Source organism: Ambystoma mexicanum, chromosome 3q (assembly GCF_040938575.1).
Source record: "Ambystoma mexicanum isolate Mex_15411 chromosome 3q, UKY_AmexF1_1, whole genome shotgun sequence".
Classification (NCBI taxonomy): Eukaryota; Metazoa; Chordata; class Amphibia; order Caudata; family Ambystomatidae; genus Ambystoma; species Ambystoma mexicanum.
Window position 1 is genome coordinate 373,650,641 of NC_090926.1, and position 19,258 is coordinate 373,669,898.

Sequence of the window (19,258 nt, forward strand, 5' to 3'; positions counted from 1 at the left end):
CTTGTCTTGCTTGACCTGTCCTTCCTCCTCAGTCTTGTGCAGCGTTCTTCCTGTTCTTTCCTACTTGCCACTTATTCCCAGAGCCTTCCTGTGAATCCTCTGCTTCCTTCTCTTCCTGTCCTCAAATTGTGCTGTTTGTGCGCGTTTACCCTGGACCATCTTAGAATCCTGTCTCTGATTATGGCCCTCGGCTTCCTCCTTACTTGATGTCTTGGAAAAACACAAATTGGGCCTTTTGGATATAAACTATGGCTGGAAAGGTTTGCCTGGAACTGGGACTTATTGGCCATGTTGTGATTATACAGTTAAACAAAACCAATTTGGGAGGGTGTATCTGTGAGAGTCATTCCAATCCTAGGAAGCACATTCACTGTGCTCTTGGGGGCAATTTACCTATGTGGAATTTAACACCCAAGAGCTGTGCCATGTGCAAATAGAGGAGTCCTGAGGACCTGCATGAACATCCATCCACCATGAGTGATACTTGGCTGGAGGATCTTGTTGGTTTTCCAATCAAAAAGATCTGCTTCTCACAGGAGAGCTGCGTCGATAAATATCACAATATGTGGGCTTCTATTTAGGTTGGTTTGCTGCCTAATGTAAAATGAACTCTTTATGTATTTCACTGGCTAGGTACCGTTTCTTTCGCACTCCTCCTTATCCCCCTTTCTCTGACAACACCATCTCTTCATTCATTCTGTAGCACGTTTCATGTCTTTTCACAAGACAGACAAGAAATATATTCATAGTAACCCAGCATGTTTACAATAAATTAGTTTCAAGTATATCTGCTCAAATATTATACACTTAGATGAACACGCATTGGCAATGCCAACAGTTATGGCTTTTGTGTAGGCATCGGAAAGGCAATTGCCAGGCACTGCCGTAGTGGTATTAACTGGCCATTGATGGTAGTAAGTGCAAAATGGTACCAATACCTGGGCATCTAATATCTGTGCCTGGCAAATACCTAATACTTCTACACAAGTCAAAACGGTTGGCTTTGCCAATGCTTGAGTGAAGGACACGCATAGTGCTTATGAATAGAGTTGCTGAACGCAGACCTGGTTACGACATTTTTATTACACAGTAGGGTGTTTGCAGCTCCAATTAAGTCATTAACCCGATAAGACTGCTTTAAAAAAACCACTGGCAGGCACTTCGAGTTTGATGGTAAGGCTGGAGTACAGCAAGCTCAAAGAGTTCCCATAAGGAGGTGTTTTGGGCGAGGAGGGGCAGGAACTGGGTGGGAATGTCCATAGGGATTAGCTAGGCCATGGGCAGTCAATGGGTGGGCAAATAATTAAATAACACATACAAGCTGTGTGCCCTTGCTCCTCAGACGTACCCAGAACCACTATGAATGTAGGCAGTTGTTAAAAACCCTTTTATTTGAGGTACTACATTTTGCTTCCGGTTCCGTTTCTGAGTATCCTAGCACCACTATGCCCTTGGGTGGGCGTGCGCTTTACAAATTTGGATAACATAACATATGCCATGTCTCCATATATGTACTCTAATGCAATCGTTTTGGATTATGCCCCACCTAATAGCCCAAACTAAAAACATGTTTGAGATACTATGGCGACCCCAGGACAATTAGCAAAAATTGAAAGATTTGTTTTGGAGGAAAAAATGCTATTGAGGCCGATTTCTTGTTCCAATTAACAACAAAGCGGATATGATCTTACCCTAGCACACTCTGAGGCTTGCTGATTGGGTCACAGCCCTGTACTTTGCGAAGGCTGAAAGGCTAGTCTCCCTGTGAAAGAAAGCACCAGTGGTATGCAGTGGACTCAAAATACTTGGAAACATAGCTCCTAAGTTATGATGTACAAGCCAGCACTTATGTTAGTAAAAGTGCAAGTGACCGTATGCAAATGAGAACAAAAAGAGGACTGGATGAACTACTTACACTTAGCAAAGCACAACTTGAGAGCTTTCATAATCCCACTCCTCGATCGGCAGCGCACTTTCATTTTAACAAAATCACTCAGTTATATACACATCGTATGTGTTCAGTGACAATGTTATTACGGTCACCCCCATTTCTCTCAAATAATATAGTTGGCATTGTAACTTCTGATACTTTGTAAAGCACTAGGAGAGCATTTGTCTGTGTGAGATACTGTATACATATTGGAATACATTGCATATTTTGGGCTGCTGGGTGGCATAATGTGGCTAGCGCTATAATGTCTCTATGTGCTGTGCCAGGTATCTACTAATCAATTTGAACACAATCCTTGCAGAGGCATATTCAAAGCCTGCAAGGTATGGGCAATGGGACCATTTGTGGGTACCACAATAGCAAACTGGTAAACCTGTAACTAAAAACGAATATAACATTTTGAACGGGCCTTCAAACTAAAGGCCACTTCAAGGCTATGGCCATAAGAGTCATATTAACACATTCACAGGCTCAGGGCTGTGTAGAAATACGAGGCCATGTGCCCACAAAGGTAGATCAAATCGTTTTGTAATTGTTGGCAATCTCTACAGACGCCAGCACAGCGCAGAGCGCGAGAGAGAGCCGAGATGTTTGACTTGGCTCTGTTTCGGCTGTCTGCTGACAGAAGAGCTACAGACGAGTCCGCATGTGACGTTAGGCTGTAGCCAGGCTTGAGCCTCCATTGCCGTGGCCACCTCGGGTGCGGATGCGGATGCAAGGAGTTTGGGGTCTTTTGAATCAATGTCTTCCGGAGGCATTGATCTGTGTCTCCATTACCTTAAGAGGACGTGTGCATATTCCCGGTTGGAGGAAAGAGTACACAATCATTATCCCAATCCTCCACTACATGGACTCCAAACAACTGTTTAATGGCAGACAGAACCTTTTGGTATTCTGTGGACTAGCACACATTGGCTCCGTTATCTCCTCTACAATTTACACAAAGGGGGTGCATGGGCCTGAGAAAAGGAGCAGCATTGACTATTGGCCGAGCTTCCACTATGAGTTTTAAGGAAGAGTGTTAAAGTGGGCTAGTGTGCCTTACTACGAAAATAGGGCGAACGTACTCGACCTTTGCACTTGACGAGTAAACCGAACTTCTTTTGGAAGGTGGAAGTAAAAGGCTTCTCAGGCAGTCAAAATGTAGTTTTCATTCTCAAATGAAGCAGCTGCAGGAAAGTAAAAATACATTTAATCTGACAACATGTGTCATGTTTGTAATGATTACTTTTTTGCACCTCGTAATGGCAGGTATGCCTCTTATTTCGAGCGGTGATGCTGGATAAACTGGCAAGAATGACATGTTGGAAAATTGTTAGACAACATTATGAAAAGATACATCTAAAGATGTGATTAAGCTTAACACGTTTTTCTTCTAAAAAAGACTAACCTGTTACCCATGCATAATGATATATGTACATATATTAACTAAACTGTTATTTATGAAGCATTGTCATTTGTGATTTGTCTTGTTTTGTCTCGGTCTCTGCGTCACTTCCTTTACTTTTTAATGTTATTTTGTATAGCTGTGATGGATGCATGGATATATTTCAATACGAATTTTCTGAATTAGCGAGAGTATTGTGTTTGCCAAGCGTATATAGAAAAGACGTCCTTCATTTTAATAAAAAATAGCCCCATGTTGTCAACTACATATATCTTGTGGTAGTGCAACGTATACATTGTGACGCAATAACGTGCTTCATGACGCTGCAGCCAGGCAAGGGCTCGCCCTGGACGTCCTACTCTTAGAGTTATAAGGCGAGCTCCTGGAAGTCTCGCGGTAAATCATTACCCTCCGGTTGGTTGGCGATTCTTTACCCACCTGATTTTAACAGTTCGTGCTCCATCCAGGTTGTTTTCTAACTAAACGCGCGCTGTAATTTACGTTTTTCTGGAACAGGGTGTCCTTGGAATAATCTATACTAATTACAGGGGGTGGGGGGTTGGGTGGGGATCGTTATAACTATCAGCCGCTCTGTTGACGTGCAATAAAGCCCTGTCTTAGGTGGAAGTGAAGGGCTCGCCGCTCACCTGAAGTGTCTAGCACTGAAGTCCCGCCTCTTCTCAAATGCAGCAACACACCCCCAGACGGAGGACTCGCCTCTCCTTGGCTTCAGTCTCTCTGCTGAACTGCAGCAGGCACCGCGGTCCATGGACTCTTAGGCGCTCACCCCAAGAAACGCCTCGTGCAGCCAGTAAGCATCCACCAGCGTCTGCCCTCCTCTGCTGCTCACCGCGTGACAGTATCAGTCCCGTTTTATTACTGAGCGCCCCCTCCTCTTCTCTCAGCTGCTCACCTCCAGTATAAGCACAACGACTAGACAGCCACAGTACTCCAAAGAACCATCTACGCGCGCACCCATGACAAATCCCTGCGCTCGACACCTCGCGTTAGCACTGAACTCCATACAGCCCTCTGTGGTAGGCGGCAGAATTCCGAATAGCATCTCCTCCTTGCGCACACCTTAGAAACTTAGACTCAAAGGTTTACTGGAAGGAGTGGTCTCTTGGGAAAGTTCCCCCTCCCCCCCCCCCTCCTCCACCGGGCGGCAAAGACCTATGGACTGTTGTTGTTTGGGGGGCCTGGGGAGGGAGCTTTATCCATCCTCCCAATGTTTGACAACATTAATGATGTAAAGGTAGTGTCCCGCTCAGGGAGATTTCACGCTGGACTGTGGCTTATTTCCCATGGTTTATTTTAATCTGGACATTCTGAAGGACATTGCGCGTACTGTATATGAGGAGAGACAATAGCCTATGCTCAGTCAAGTCGCAGCTCACTGGGATGGTGGGACATAAGCATTTCAAACCAAAAAAAACCCACCCCAACCCCCTAGCTTCTCAATCACTCTCTATTCCAGAGTAAATACATTCAAGCAGTGAGCCTCTTTTTTAATCTTAACAAGGTTGGCTAAACTAACTTTTTGGCAGACGCCAAGAGAACACGCTCACCTTTCTGTGGGATTGAACATTTTATTCAAATCATACATAACAAGATGCATAGCTAGGTGAACCAAGGAAGAAAGGATGCTACGGTGTAGCGTTACGTTTTGAAATCAGTACAAACCATAGGACTTTATAGAGATGACATGCTGTATCCTGTTGGGCATGGAATAATCAGCCAACCCTGCTTTTAGGCTCATTTAATGCATTTATCTCCCTCACCACCACCACCACTTCCTGACCTCATATTGGGTCTCTGGAATATCTCAATTTTCACCAATTGTTTTGATTTCCCTGCCCTATCCTCCAAACTCTCATTGATGGCTATCACCGAAAGCTGGATTTTTCCACCGGATACCCCAACCCTGGTAGCCCTTCACCCTGACTTTCCCTCTTTCTCTCACTCCCCTCTCCAAAAAAGGCAGTGAAGCTGGTCTCATCATTAGCAAGAACACACCATCAGCACCTTTTCCCCGCTCTGATTTCACTCCCTTCACCTTTGTGGATGTTTCGGTCCAACTCTTCACTCCCACCCCTCCTACTATCCCTACTCATCTACGGGCCACCGGGCCAGCTTTAACCTCTTCTTCTGTGTTCATGAACATTCACTCAAAACGCCCCCAGCTGATGCTCCACCTGTTATAATGGGCAACCTTAATCGCTTCAATATGTCTAAGGCCTAACAGCCCCACTTGACTTGACCTTCTCTGACAATTCACTAGTCATTACATAAACCTCCAAATCACAGCAAAGGCAACCCTCTGAATCTCATTTTTCTGCCTTCTGGCCTGATGTTCCCAGCTCCCACAATTACCCCACCCCTCTGACCACTATCTCACTTCCTTCATCATCTCTATCCCCACCCCACTCTTCCACCGCCTCTCTCATCTATTACCAAACATACATTTAAACCCCACTACATGGTTCCATACCTCACACAAGTCAACATCCTGCTCTAATTACTCTCTCCTCAACTTTCTCCCTCCATTGATCTCACCTTTACTGAATTCAACTCTGCACTGTCCATCCCCATCAATGATCAGTACCCTGCCTACACTCTTTTACCATCTCCTTCTGCGTCCTCAAAAATTAACCTCTCCAGCCATCCAGCCAACCTACCATGCATCTCTGCTCATGCCATCGGGTCACAGACGGATCCCCCATTCTCTACTGGCCCTGACCACAGCTTTTGACGCAGCCAAATCCTCCCATTGCATACATCTAATTTCCTTTCTCCGCTCATAGCCTCGCAAACTATCATGGACCCTTACAGGCCATGCACCCTCATACTAAGAGCCACTTTTTTTTGTCCTCCCTTCCGCCAATGACCTTGCCTCCTACTTCTCCTCTTAAATCATCTATACAGGACACCATGCCCACCCTTCTATTTCTGCTACCCACACCCTCATTTTTCCCCTGCTTCCATTGTCCCCACTCTATTCCCTGTTTTCCCCTCTCCCTCTCTCCAAATCAAAGTCAGACCTCTCCTAAAGAAAAAAGGTTTACACCTCAACTGCCCCCGATTTTACCAATCCGTCTCTCTCCTAACCTACCAGTCTAAAACCTTGAGGGGGTTGTCTAACTGCATAGACAACTATCTCTAGGCACACTCAAGTTCCAATCTCCCCCAAACTGGATACTAGTCCAAATACTCCACTAAGGATGCTCTCCCCTTCACTAAACTAGTTCTATTAGCACTTCCCACGACTCTCACTTCTCTTCTGTTATCATCCTTCTAAACCTTTCTGCTGAATGCCGCACTGTCAATTATGTTATGTTAAATATGCTTTTAAAGCATAACCATCACCAATGGCATCTTGGCACTATAAACATAGAACTGAACCAGGACTTGCAAAAGCATCTAAAAATTAAAAGTAAACATTTCTTTAAAGTATGTCTAAACCCTAAATGATTGAGTGCAGATCTTAAAGAATATGGTATTGAGTTCCACAGCTTTGCGGCAACTATGGAAAAGGCTCAGGCCCCAGTTCTCGATAGTCTGAAACGAGGTACTTGTGCCAAACATTTGTTTTGAGAACAAAGGGACCTTCCTGGAGCATAATGCAGGAACTTAGCCTGCAAGTAATCAGCACCATGCCCGTAAACGGAGGCCCGGTGGACAATACAGAGTGACTTAAAAGCAATCGGTTTCTCTACAGGAAGCCAATGAAACTGACAAAGGACCGGGTAATATGGCACCCAAAAGGGGAGCCAGAAGCAACCCTGGCTGCCAGGCCTTACAAAAGTTGTAAGCAGCACAGTAGGTATTTGGGCTGAGGAAGATATAACTAAATACAATAATCAATTCTGCTCAGTACCAATGCCGCCACAACTGGAGCATATAATGCTTCCGACAGGAAAGGCAGGATTTTCCGCAAGATTCGAAGATGAAAATAACCAGATTGACAAGCTGAACTAATTTGAGCCTCCATAGAAAGAGATGAGCTAATCTTTACCCCAAGATCCCTAACCATAGAAACAGGAGTGGGACATGTGCCAAGTGCAGGGGGCCAAACGGAAGGGGACCAATGAGAAACCGCACCAGAAGACCCAACCACAGGGACTTCCATCTTGTCTCCATTCAGCTTCAGCCAGTTGTCGCCCATTCAACACCCAACGGCCTCCAGGCAGCCCCTAAACTGAGACAAACAGTTGGAATTTCCCAGATTAATCTTTCCACTCCATAAGTAGGTTTACATGACAAACCTGAATCTTCTGGCGTCTATCTGGTTGTGCTATGAGACAGTTTAGTGGGCCTTTCTGTTGCAGGATTTTATAAGGACTACACCATTGGGAAATCATTTTATTTCCTGATGTGGGTAAGTGGACCAATACTGACTGTCCAACCAAAAAGGTACGGGTGACTGCCCATCTATTTTAGACAGCCTGTTGTTCTTGTGCCTGTCCCATATATTTCCTGATTATCTTTCCCACCGCTTTCATATGAGATTTTAACTTCTATGCAGTTTGAGATATGGGCAATAAGGCTTCTTGCCTCTCCTCACAGTTTTTCTTTAGCATATCTAGGACATCTTGGGGTTCCCTTCTATGCAGGAGTTCAAATGGAGAATATTTTAGAGAGGCCTGGGTAGTTTTGCTGACTGCAGAGTGTCCAGGCTACCATCACATCCCAATTTATCCCACCGGTCTCTACCAGCTTCCTCAATACCTTTTTAACTTTTGGTTGAAGCGTTCTATGAGACCGTCGGTTTGGGGATGATACACTGACGTCCTCAATGTTTTGATATTCAATATTTTTTTTACCTCTTGCATCAGGTGAGACATGAGGATAGTACCTTGGTCCGTAGGGATTTCTGTTGAGGATCTGTTGTGTAGTATTGTTACACAAGTGAAAGACTTCTGAATAGTGTGAGGAGTCAGAAATGAGAGGTGGACACAAAATTGTAATGTTTTCAACATTTGACATCTTTAATAAAATAAAAGGGTTGGATAAAGGCATTTCTGTCCCTATCCTAAAGAGGGATTCCCTGCCTAGGAAACGAAAACTAAAAAGATAGTCTGTGTCTCGTCGTCAAAATTATACAAACTGTTCTTGTGTCCAAAACGTATCTGTATCTGATCCTCACACTAAAAATGAACCACCAAAAGGTGTAAGGTACACTTCTCTGTTTTAGATTCAGTACAAAGTGTACAAATCAAAATATTAAAATCCAACAAAAGAATCCTTGGGTCCAAGGGGTGGTTCCCCTTCCCCTGGTTTATTTCAGGTAGTATAGCAAAAGTGTCCTTTCCAAACAATGATTCCTTATGTGTAGCTGAAATATCTCTTTCACACAACACTTTCTTCAGGATGGCAAAAAGTGTGTTTTGTAGATTAGCAAACGTGACTCCTATATACAATTTCTAAGAGTGTTCTCCTGCCTGCTGTACTCCCCTGCCAGGAATCCCCTTGTGGGTTTTTGTACATCCCCTGGTATACTCTCCTGCCAGGTATCTTTCTCCTCAAGGCTCACTGCCTGATGTGCTTCTTTCACCAGGACGTCTTAGAATGTTCTCTTTCAGCATAACACAGTTGTACTCCTTCACCTTCCTTAATTGGCTTTAGGTACTGATTGTTCCAACTTCCCCCATATAGACATCTCATATATGGAGACTTGTTCAAGTTCTGTCTGTTAACTTCTTCACTATTGTTTCTTCGCTTGTGGCAATATTTGTTCCAATTTTCTCCAAATTGACATCTCATATATGCAGACTTGTACAGATTCTCCCTTTCAATTTCTTCATTAATGTTCATTTGCTTGTGATAACATTTACTCCAACTTTCCCCATATTGACTTCTCTTAGGATTAGGATTTGTGTAAATTGTGTCTTTCTATTTTACTTGGTTGGCATTCAAAATAACTTTTCAATTGTTCATAGGCCTGTTGGCACGCCCCGGAGTCCCAAACACCTGTGGCTAGACTCACTGGTGTCCGATGGCATTTCCGTTGCTGCGGTGGAGTTCTCACTCTGGGAAAGCTTTCCTGCTTTGCAGACCTCATTCAGGTCTCCCTACGGCTCTGCAAACATTGGCCAGCAGAACTGATGCTGTCTGTCTAGACCGTGCTCTCAACAGCTTTGCTGCTGCTGCTGGCTTGTCAAAGTTCCCTCCACAGCATTTGCTGTGCTTTTCCCGGTTTTACGCCTCTCCGGTAAGTTGCGCTCACAAGCGGTTGCTTGAAAGCATGTGCCTCGCTCAGCCCAGTTCGTTTCGGTACGTCTGCTTCTGCCTTTGATTCTGCTTCCCGCTTCGCCCACCCTGCATCTCTCTTCTCCAACTTCACTTTTTAATGGAAGGTGCACACCATTTTTAAAATGTCCTGTATTTGTATTTATTTGTGTTTTATAAAGTGCCTTAAGCCAAGGCGCTGTAAAGAGAACGAGGAACAGTACAATAAAATGAATAAACATACATTTAGAAAAACAATCCATCAAGGATGTTGCAACAAGTGAGTCTTCAATGACCTATGAAATAAAGAATAGACAGAGCTAGAACGAAGAGAGTAAGAAGAGCATTTCAGTGAAGAGGGGCTAAAAGCGTGAAAGTACGAAAACAGGATTGAGCACAAGGGGGACAAGGTGCCGCCAAAAGAAACTGGGAAGAAGAGCGAAGAGAACAGGAAGGAGTATAGAAAGAGATCAGAGCAAAAAAATATAGTTAGAAGCAAGACCATGGAGAGATTTAAATACAAGGCACAGACAATTAAATTTTATTTGAGTGTGAAAGGATAACCAGCCAAGAGTGGTAAGAGAAGAAGAGAGAGAATCTCGGAAAGAGAGAAGACAGATAGAACAGTTGAATACAGATTTGAGAGGGGCAAGACGGGAAATAGGAAGCCTGAAGAGGGGAGAGGCACAATAAAAGGGTCAGGAGAAAATCAAGGAATAAAATCAGTTGTTTAGAAGCTTGAAAACTGAGAAGGGGACGTGCTTAGTGAATATTGTTTAAATGAAAGCGACAGTCATGTGAAGTTAGAGAAATTTGATGAGAGAAGGAGAGACTAGAGTCAAAGTGGAGGCCAAGATTTCGGGCCGTGGATGATATTGGAAGCTGGGATGGAGGAAAGGAAATAACAGACGGGAGAGGAGAGAGGATATTAGCAGGGAAAAAGAAGACTTCAGTTTTCCCAGGATTGAGCGTGAGATATTGAGGACATCCAAGATTTGATAGCCACGAGACGGGCCGAAAGAGTGTGGTGAATTTCAGAAGAAAAAGAAAAGAAAGAGAAAAAGAGTTGAGTGTCATCAGCATAAAAGTGAATGCTGTGATAAACCAAAGGAAGAAATAACAGCAGCAAGAGGGAACAGAAAAGGGCCCAAGGCAGAGCCTTGGGGAACGCTGTGGGCAAGCAGGAAAGATTTGGATGACCTGCACAGTTGATTTCCATTACAACAACTAGTTTGTATGTTTAGCTTGGTGTGTCCTCTAGTCCATATTAACTCCTTCCTCATCTGAGTACTTGAGCCTTTATGGGAGTTCGAGTCCATAGGATTTTTAGGTCTTACAAAGTTACATTGTTTTAGAGTCGGGAGATGTTAAATGCGTATATGAGGTACGAGTGGTTTTCTGCTCAAAACAATAGTATGCCATCAGCTGTTTAGGCGCTACAGTACTTTACACAAAGGGGGAGGAAGTATACTGTGTCTCTTCCAATGGAGTCACCACCTCACCCCGGTGATCATCCCCTCCCACATGATCCTCCCTCATAATACCACACCCAAGGTCTAGATCAGGTAGCGGCTGCTATTCCCTGGCCATGTGGGGGAAGACCACCACCGGGGAATCAGTGATGACTCTGCAGGATTCATCATAATAGCGAGTGGCATAGTCAAGAATTACAAGAATGAAGCAGTTCCCTAGTTTAGGGGTTTCTAGAGGTCCCACGATATCCATAGTGATTCAGGAAAATTGAACGTCTGTTATGGGTAAGGGTTACAACGAGGCAGGTGGTACGGGAGTGTTGGTCATCGTCTGACAAATTTCACAGGTTGACATAAAATTCTTGACATCTGGGAACACACCCAGCCAATAGAACCTAGGTATTAGTTGGTTCTGAGTTTTCCCCATTCATTGGCAAGCAGCTGTCAGATGGGAATGGGCTAGCTCTAAGACAGTCCACAAGTGACTTTGTGGTATGATTTGTTTTTGGCTTATCACCTCAGTGGTTACATACCCCCTGCATAGCAGTCCTTTTTTTAAGAAAAAGAAGGGACTGGTCTGCTTCCTTGATATTACCTTATTAAAGGTTTCCGTGAGAAGGAGATCATTCCTCTGAGCGAAGGCCAGATCGGGTAAAGGGGCTACGTCCTCTTAACTCTTTGTGGAGTTTTTTCAATGGGGAAGTCTGCTTCCCTGAAGCCCCTAGAACCTTATTCTGCCTCTTCTTTTTCCGATACCTCTTGCGGAACTGGAAACGCAGCTTTTTCTAAAATACCCTGAGCAACCGTTTCCCCATCTTTCACAGTATATGAATCCTTCCTGTAACTATGTAAAAGAACTTCAACATCTCCTTGGAAATCAGGGTCATAACATCTAACCCATATCTCCAGGCTAGGCCAGACTTGGTCAGCCTGATATAGGACCCTATTGGAGGTTGTGTAGGGGGCGGGGGTTAAAACTAAAACTTGTGGGAATTAGATGTCTCTCGCCTAATGGTATTTCGATCCCTTCAGTACTTTGCAGGTCAGACCCTATTGACATAGCAGTGGCTACACTGGGGCCATATGCCTTTGTGCTTAGTTTTGTGAATATTATGGGTTCCCAAGTTGGGTGAATGTTATGGATTCCCAAGTTTTATCAGTTGGTGTAGATCCTCCTCCTGACACTTTATGTGGCAAGTCAGAAAAAGGACACCGACTCTGAGTAGACCTGATTCAAGAACATTTTTATTAAAGTAAAGGAAAATGCCTAACTTCACCTATCTCCATAGGTGGTCTCTACCTATATTCTTTATTTTTATTTTTTGGGGGATTTTATTTTGTTAGCCAAGTTTTATTAAAGGCATCAACCAATACAAATACAGCATAGTCCAGAGTACAATAACAAGGCTCAAACATTGTATCTAAATAATTCAACTTATTAACATAGATTACTGATATAAAAAGGTATGATGAATTGGGTTTGGACCCTGCAAGAGTCAAAGCGAAAAGAATATGATTTGCCTTTATAAAGTTGGGGGAGGAGGGCGACATATAACATACATTACAAACAAGAAAGTGTGGTAGTGGGAGGGGTCAGGAGGCTGGGGAAAAGATATGATAACCTGCCTATATTTCTATCTAAGGTGCTCGTCAGTCAGTTGTGTCCAAAATGGAATAGTGCTCATCAGTCAGTTGTGTCCAAAATGAAATAGTCCACTGTCCAAAAACTATCCTATAGGACCATACCACTATAAGAATGAACCTATATTTGGAGAATGACTCCCTACTCCCTTGGATACCAATCTATAGAATTGTTTACTGATGTGAAATTCTCAAATAGTCTCTTGTGACTTCTTTGGTTAGTCGCCGTAACTCGTCAGATACATTATGTGATTTAGGATCCTTTTAGGCCTCTTTTCTAAGATATATATTCGTTGTTGATACTTCCAGCATATCCTGGAACAATACTATTGTCCAGGTGGCCTTTCTATCTAGGTAAATTAGAATTCAACTTCCTTTGCCAGACTGGCTTATTTAACTGGCTTGCTGCTTTATTTTCTGATTCACAATATCCATTCCTTTTGACATCCTCTTCTGCTGATATGAAATTTCTTATGGGTCTCCCCTTCCACCAGGGTCTGGTTATTCCTTGTTTTACTATTCTGATATTGTAACGCTCACCTTGTAGCCACAGGGACACCACCCGACTTGGCTGGATCGCTTCTAAGTTGGATTCACCTCCCCCGGGGACTCGCTCTGCCGTGGATCTATTCTGGAAGACAGAAGTTCTGTTTTAGCCACAATCGCCTTCTTTCGGGGCCCGTCTCCCAAGTTTGTTTGTTTGTTTGTTTGTTTTATTTCTAATGCGCTCCAGACCCATAGGTAGAAGGGCACAGCAGGTAAGATAATGCGAAACTTACATCGTTACAGATTATACAGGATACAGTAAAAGTTATACATATTATACAAGATACAGTAATAGTATACAAATGTGCAGGACCATCATCGTGCAGGTCGATGAGTTACATAGAAGATGGTACGCATAACATATCGTGAGACAGAGGAGAGGAACACGTGTCAGGTCTGGGAATACTATAAACCTATATCTAGTGGTCGTTGGAGATAAGATATTGGATAGCATTCCTTCTGAATAGTGGGTACGGCTGATCTGCTCTTAGATAGTTGGGTAATAGATTCCAGGTTTTAGCCGCCTTCACAGGGAAACTATTCCCACCGACCGTGGTAAGTTTAAATCTAGGTACTACCAGACAGTTAGTGTTGGTAGCTCTAATAGGTCTGATGGAGGGTTTTTTTTGTATTTTGTTCGTGAGGTAACTTGGGGCGGCGTTGTTAAGAGCTTTATGTGTCAAGGAAATAATTTTTAATTGAATTTTGTGGTTTGTAGATAGCCATTTGTGTTGACGTCTAATGGTGGAGATGTGTGCTCTTTTATTTATGCCAAGCACTGCTCGTAACGCATTGTTTTGGAGCGTTTGAAGTTTCTGGATGGTAGAATTGTTGGCGCCACTGTAAAGGGCATTACAGTAGTCGATCCTGAAGAGGATAAGTGCTCTAGCCAAGATCATGCAACTGTCATTAGAGAGGAAAGGCTTGCCTGCTCCTATCAGTTTATAGGTGTATGCGGTGGTGGAGGCCAAGGATTTTAGTTGTTTGTCGAATGATAGTGTGGAATCCAAGTGGAAACCGAGGGTTTTTACTTCCTTGGAGATCCTGATAGGATTTCCATCAATATTGAAGGAGGAGAATTCCTGACCTAATTTTCTGGTGTTCATATGTGTTCCCAGGATTATCAACTCCGTCTTGTCGTCATTCAAGCACAGGCCATGTGTGGCCATCCATGCTTGAACAACGAGATATACCCTGTTCACCAATTCCGAGTCCTTCCTATGATCCCCAGAAAGCGGGAGGAGAATCTGTGTATCATCTGCATAGTTAGTGTAGGTGATACCCAGAAGGTCTAGATCATCGAACAAGGGTTTGGTGAAGATATTGTATAGGGTAGGCGAGACACAGGAACCCTGAGGAACGCCACATAATATAGGGGTAGGGTCAGCTGCGGCCGAAGGGGAAAAAACTCTCATTGTTCTTTCACTGAGGAAAGATTCTAGCCATTTGATGGCCTCAGGAGAGAAATGGGCAGCAGACTCCAGGTGTTTGCAGAGTACCTTGTGATCGACCAAGTCGAATGCTGCTGAGAGATCAAGTAGGAGCAAGAGTGCAGTTCCTCCTCCATCCCTCAGCTCGTCGACCTGCGTCTTTAAATCAATTAAGGCGGTTTCCGTTCCATGAAGTGGACGGAAACCAGATTGTCTTGCTCCTAGGAGCTTATACAAGTCAAGGTGTTTTTGTATCTGAATATAGGCAGCTTTGTCCAATATTTTGAGGAGGAATGGCACAGTGGTAATGGGGCGGTAGTTGGTTGGGATAAGTGGGTCTAAGGTCTGTTTTGTGAGAAGTGGGAGCACCCAGGAATGTTTTAAATTGGCTGGGATAGTGCCTGATGTGAAGGAGGCATTGATTAATTTAGAAATAAATGGTGAGAGGTCTCTGGCAGCGTCTTTTATTAACTGTGCTGGGCAAGTATCGCCCTTGCAGTTAGATGGTTTGAGTGAAAGAATGATTTTTTCTACTTCTAGTGGGGATGTTTTGGAGAAGTGAAATTTGTTGTTTGCCTCTGGTGGGATACTATGTGTAGAGGTATTAGGGGAGTGCTGAAGGTTGAGCATATCTTTTTTTTGTTGTATTTTGGTTTGAAGTGTATTGATTTTATTTGCTAGCGCATTTTGAATATCTGTGCCGCCCTAGCGATCCCCTTAGTCTTCCTCACCTTGTATTTCGATAAGGTGCGCTCTCCGTCCTGCTGTTCTGTGCAGGGGCGCTTCGTGGCTTGGCACCTTACAGCCAAGTTACTTCACTGGCGTGGGCCCGGGAGTCCAGTCCTGCTGCGACTCCGCTCTTGAGGTAAGTCTTTAGTTCTTAAGTGTATGTCCGTAAAAGTTATTGCCCTGTTAATCTTCTCCTTTTCTCATAGGTGCTGAAGCGATGATGGAGACGTCAAGCTGATGGAGAGGGCGGTGCTCGAGAAGGTAAATGAATGCGCGGAGCACGGCGCTATGAGCGTCTTTTGATTGGGCTAACCTGTGCTGTTCTTCCCTTGCAGATCGCTGAGAGGTTCCTGGAAGAAGTGCAGCCAGATGGAAATGGAGCGTAGAGTGGAAGGTGTCCAGACAGTTGTCGAATTCCAGGAGAGCTGCGGTAGGTAAGCGCGAGTCAGAAAGGCGTTGGAATCGGAAGACGAACACTTACTAAATTGTCCTCTGCTTTTTCTTCTCCCTAGGATGTTACTTGCTGGTGAGGACTGGCTCCAGGGAAGACTCCAGAGCGATCGAGGAGCTGGATTGCAGAACAGGTAAGGAGGAATAATGGTGTTCTTCATCTGATGCAGGCCAGGAATACTGCGAGCAGGACTCGGTGAACGTCACGCTGCGAGTGCATAACGCAAATCGCGTGCTTCAGCTCGGGCGTGGCTTAAATAGCCTGCAGGTATCCCAGGTGCCTCCAGGGCGGACCACGCTCTAGATGCTAGACTGCATGGTTCAGTTCCGAACTGAACCTTGTGGGGGCGGCCATGTTGATCCATTCCCCAATGGGAACTCATCTGCCATATGAGCCTGGCACCAAAGGTGCCAGGACTAGCTCCAAAACAGGCGAGGGCATGATTGGGTCCTTGGGGCTATGGTTGTGACAGATATTCAGATTCCCATTGTCTCTATTTCTATTTCCTTGATCATTCGAATTGGGGAATTTCAGTTCTGTCTCTTTCTCTCTCTTCCCACAATGTATCTTCAGCGATTCGTCTCATAATTTATACTGAGACGAATGATATGTATGATCGCTCTTCGGCCTCCCGTTATCCCAGTTGTATTTGTATTTTGTTTATTTATATAGCGCGTCTGGCTCTGGGCGCATTTCTTTAAAGGTTACAGTAACAAATATACAGCAGACATATATCAATAAACATTTCCAATTACATAGAAGATATTTGCACAGGAAGTTCACAAAAAACGGCCAGGCTGGGCATCGACAAGCAGCAGAAAACAGTGTAGGTTGTTCTGGGCAATGTGTCGGGTGTAGACTTTAACAGTCCTGCACTGCGAGCCACATTTTAACTTTACTCTTGAAGGAGTGGAAGGAGGGTTCAGATCTGAGTGGATTAGGAAGCGAGGTCCACAACTTAGTAGCGAGCACCCGGAAGCTGCCGCCCCCCGCTTTCTGCACCTTGAACCTCGTTAGTGATAGACAGTGTGCTTGGGCTGCTCTATGTGGACGATAGGAGGTGTTAGGTGTGAAGCGGTTCGCCAGGTATTTTGGAGCCTGGTTAGCCAAGTATTTGTGTGTGAGTGCGAGAGTTTTGAGGGAGACTCTTTGGGTGACCGATAGCCAGTGTAGGCTATGTCTACTGTCAGAGATATGCTGGTTTCTAAAAATGTTTAGTGCAGCCCTGATGGCATTGTTTATTGTTATCTGTAACTTGCTTAGGTTCAGTTGACTGGTCCCAAGATAGAGCGCAACATGATGAGGGTTCTGGCAAGGATGGTGCCATGGTAAGGAATGGTCGACAGGCAGTGATAAGTTTACATGTGTAGGCTGTTGATTATATTACAGCGTTAGTTTGTCTTGTTAGAGATAGTGTTGAATCAACATAAATGGCTAGGGCTTTCGTATCATTGGATACCTTCATGGTGTTCACATCAATGATAAAAGATTTGAAGGCGGGATCTAGTCTGTTGAGTCTGCATTGGGATCCAAGGATGAGTAGCTCTATCTTATCGTCGTTAAGACAGAGCCCGTGTTGTGCCATCCAAGCCTGGATGACCTGATAGACTTTGTTTAAAGCTTTAGAATCAACTATGGGGTCACCAGTGATGGGGATGAGTATTTGGGTGTCATCTGCATAGTTAGTGTAGGTGACACCCAAATAGTCAAGAATATCGAAAAGTGGCTTCGTGAACACGTTATAGAGTGTAGGTGATACACATGAGCCTTGAGGGAACCCGCACAGGACTGGTGAGGGTTCAGCGGAGGCCGAGGGGGGGAAAACCCTAATTGATCTGTTCGCCAAGAAGGATCTAATCCATGTAGTGGCTTTATCGGAAAAATGGGCTGCAGATTTGAGGTGATGGCAGAGAATTTGATGGTTAACCAGATCGAATGCTGCTGAGCAGTAGTAGGAGTGCCAGCTTGCTGTTAGATTTAAAAACTCAAATTGAGGACCTTAAAGATATTAGGGCTGTTTCTGTTCCGTGCCTCGATCGGAAGCCAGATTGTCTAAGGTCAAGGAGTTTGTTGGATTCTAGATATTCCTGGATCTGCACGTAAGCAGCTCGGTCCAGGATTTTGAGTAAGAAGGGGACAGTGGTAATGGGCCTGTAATTAGTAGGGGTGCTCGGGTCTAACAATGTTTTTTTTAGTAGGGGGGGGCAGGCATCATTGAGGCTATCAGGCACAATGCCTGTGTTGAATGAGGAGTTTATAAGGGCAGAGATGAATGGTGCTAATTCATAGGTAGCCTCCTACCTATGATGGGGGCCGGGCACGTGTCACCCTGGCAGTTAGATGGTTTGAGTTTAATGATGCTATTTTCTACCTCTTTAATAGAAAGTGGCAAGAAGCTAAAAGGTTTATGGGTGTGCTGGGGAGGGTCAGTCGTTCCAATGGGAATACTGAACTGTAAGTCAGTCGGTAAACTACTTCTTTTGGCATTGATTTTAGATTGTAGCGTGTTGATTTTGTCTAGGAGCGCTTTTTGTATATTAGAGCACCATGTGCTATCTTTGATACAGGTGTCAGGTGTGGCTGATGGGGATTCTAGTTCTTGAAGTATCGCCCTTTGGTGTTTGATTCAGCTTGCAAGATTCGCTTGTTACAAGTGTCTTTTTTGGCTTGGAAAATTGCCTCTTTGTAATTAATGTAAGCTATTATAAGGCTGCCCTTATTCGCGGCTGAAGGAAGGCTTTTCCAGCGGGCCTCTGCGTTTCTCTTTTCCTTACGTAGTGCTCTCAGGTGTGGTGTAAACCACATGTTGAGGTGTGCACAAGGTTTAATTGGGGCAGTGGTATTCATGGCTTTAAGTATGGTTTGATTGAAGGTGTCAACTAGGACTGTGGGGTCCGCGCACGACACAGAGGTATTATTTAGTATGGGTAGAATTATTAGGAGCAGTTTCTCCCTTGTTTTATCACTTTTGTTTCTCGTGCTGATGGACGGTGCAATGTTCTGATTAGAGCATTGATTATTGGCTTTGATGGTGAAGGTTATCATATGAGGATCTGACCAGGCGCAAGATGTGTTACACCATGTTGATGCTGCAGTTCAGATCAACCAACCAATCAAGGGTTCTCCCTTTGTTGTGGGTAGGCTCCTGAATGCAATGGGAAAAACCCAATTCAGTTAAAGTGCTGGCAATGTCCAGTGCTTTATGGTCATTCGGATCTTGGAAGCCAAGAATGGGATGACCTAGTAAAATAATTTTCGAGTTGGGCTTGGTGTTAGCTGATAGGAGGGTGGGGATGTCATCGGTAAAAGATGGACAGGTCCCGGCGGCCTATAAATGAGGTGTAGGGTGATGGTTTGGGTAGGTGAGACCGGCAATTTGACAGACAGTAACTCTGCTGATGGCATATGCTGATTAGGGATGAG

General features: G+C 44.4%; 1 protein-coding gene across 3 annotated transcripts in view; it reads right to left on the bottom strand.

Moving 5' to 3' along the window:
- LOC138582588 (proton-coupled amino acid transporter 1-like) overlaps nt 1–19,258 on the bottom strand; it is a 626,077-nt gene that overhangs the window by 500,736 nt on the left and 106,083 nt on the right. The window contains exon 2 of one of the 3 annotated variants that reach the window (XM_069654002.1): nt 13,220–13,310. The exons of 1 other annotated variant lie outside the window; for it this stretch is intronic. The gene's annotated coding sequence lies outside the window, so the exon portion shown is untranslated. Of the gene's footprint in view, nt 1–3,985; nt 4,120–13,219; nt 13,311–19,258 lie in introns of those variants that run through there. One more of the 3 variants, XM_069654003.1, reaches the window with a different exon arrangement.